Raw genomic sequence first — 2,409 nt, 5'->3', positions numbered from 1 at the left:
CTGACAGTTTTCTGGGTCAATCACATGGTTCATTTTACTCAAAAGGAAACCAATGAAGCAAACATTTTACAACAAAATGATAATGCAATTATATCTTCAATGATCTGCTTAATCTAAATAAAGTGAACTTTTCAACTGAATCAGTAATCATATAGGTTAGTTTGGGAACGTAATGAAGAAATTTTCCCCACCAAAAAAGTTGGTTGTAAATGGTGAGTTAGTAAGTAGAAAAAAAAATCAAAGACAAAAACAAACAAAAAACAAGGCAAAACAAAACAAAACAAAAATACCAAAACCCCCAAAAAACCAAAACAATTTGTCAAGCAAGTATGAGCACTGTATTCATGATAGGCAGTGTCTATATACCCAGGGCAAGTATTGTTGGCCAAAACGCAGAGATAGAATAATCCTCAGGAAGTTGAATTATGAATGACTTGATTATTTAAAACAGTTCTCTCCTCCCTCTCTCACATCTTAAAATTACAAAATCATGCTAGTTTTTTACTATTAATCAATATCAACTTTGTGACTACTAATTTCTATTCTACATCTAATTTTTATACTTCTTAATTTTGTTTGCATATTTACTATTCCTTCCTCATAATCATTTTTTTCTTTTGCTTTAGTGCTTCTTTTTATCAAGTTAAAATGGGCTCTTGGTTTTAGTCTGTATTTTCTCTAATAAATTTATATGGCTTTGTGAATTTCTCTATAAATATGGATTCAGCATCATCACCTGTACATCATGTATATAAATGTAGTATATTAATTATTTTTGAAATACTTATTTCTGAATTTTTTTATCTTGGCTTATTTATTGATATTTGTGAAAACAAGACTACTACTGCCCAACATAATTGGGTGATCTTCCAGCCAAAGCAATGTTTTGGAGGGCAGGTCAGGAGGTATGAAATCTTCTTGGGTTGGAAATGTCTTTATTTCAGTTTATTTTACTTTACTAATAAAAATTTGTCATCTGCCAATCATTTCTTATCCATGTTTTGACTTGGTCTTATCCATATCTTTCTACTATAATAACTTACAACTTGTTGAAGTTTCTTATTAAAGACACGAGTTCTCATCTGCATTTCTTTGCACATACTATTACTTTGCTCTGCTGTGATTATTTGTTGCAATATGTAGTTTTTCACTTATTTTAATCTTCCTGACTTTTTGTATTAGTGAGTTATGATTTATCATATTTGTAAAATTAAATGTTGACTGTGTATAATATTCTTCAGCATTTGCCTTTAGATTTTGAGATATTATCCTAAAGGTCCAATATTCTAGGATTCTAGTGTTTACAAGATCATGTGATATTTTGCAATAGTTGCCACAATGACTCTCTGTATTATGTGTTAAATCTTCTGCACTCTGGTATATAATTAAACTTCAGTATATTATGTATTCAAATATTCTCTTTTCATTCTTTGTATGCCCAATTTTTTTGATTTTCACTAAGTAAATGTTTGACTTGTACAATTTCATCGCTAAAATTTTCATATTTTATTTCTTGCTTCATTATTTTTATTATGTTTCCTCAGCCTGAAACTAGGCTGAAAACACTGACTAAAGTCTCTTCTTTTTAAAAAGTCTATAATCATGCCCATTGTTCTGTTTCTTTTAAGTTATATGTCTTTGTTAAAGTCTACTTTCCAAGATTATTTTCATAGCTAATAGATTCTAAACAACCACTAGACATGTGGGATGTTACATTATCTAATGCTTGAGATTTTGTTCCCTTGAAGTGTATTCAACTTTTTCTACTTTATTTAGTTTTATGAGAACTTATTGACTTTAGGGCTAATTTTGGAAGATATGTCTCCTCAAATTTGTATATTATTCCTTATGTTCAAGTACTTTAGAACTTGTTGGAGATAAGATTTGCAATTAAGTAATTGAGCTAAAAGGTCCTGATGTTGGATTCTAATCCAAGCTGTTCTGTGTCCTTGCAGGAAAATGACATTTAACAATGAGAATAATACCAAAGACAAGCTCTTCCAGGTTACAGAAAGAAGCCTACCTGCAAGTCATGGATAAAGGACTCACAGAGAACCAAATGTCCTGAGAGTTGGAACTTGACCATTTGTATCTAATTTGTACAGAGAAAATCAATTTGTGTTGTTTGAGACTCCTAATCCCTAGGAGCAGCAGAAAGACAACATAGTAGGTCTACCCTCCTACCCATGCCTTGATGATTGCAACATAAATATTGTAGTAAGTTCTAACCCTGTTATCAAACAAATACAAGATCCATTTCTGGCTGTTTGACTTCTCTTCCTGTCCTATATGAGTTCTTAGATAACTGATTCCTTACTTCCCTTGTCACCCTTTCCTTGAACTCTTTTTTTTTTATTTTCTTTATTTACATGTAAATTTCTCCATTCCCAGTTTCCCCTCCAAAAAACA

Source organism: Mastomys coucha, unplaced genomic scaffold (assembly GCF_008632895.1).
Source record: "Mastomys coucha isolate ucsf_1 unplaced genomic scaffold, UCSF_Mcou_1 pScaffold22, whole genome shotgun sequence".
NCBI lineage: Eukaryota > Metazoa > Chordata > Mammalia > Rodentia > Muridae > Mastomys > Mastomys coucha.
The sequence above is the reverse complement of the archived record's forward strand: the minus strand, read 5'-3'. Positions refer to the sequence as shown.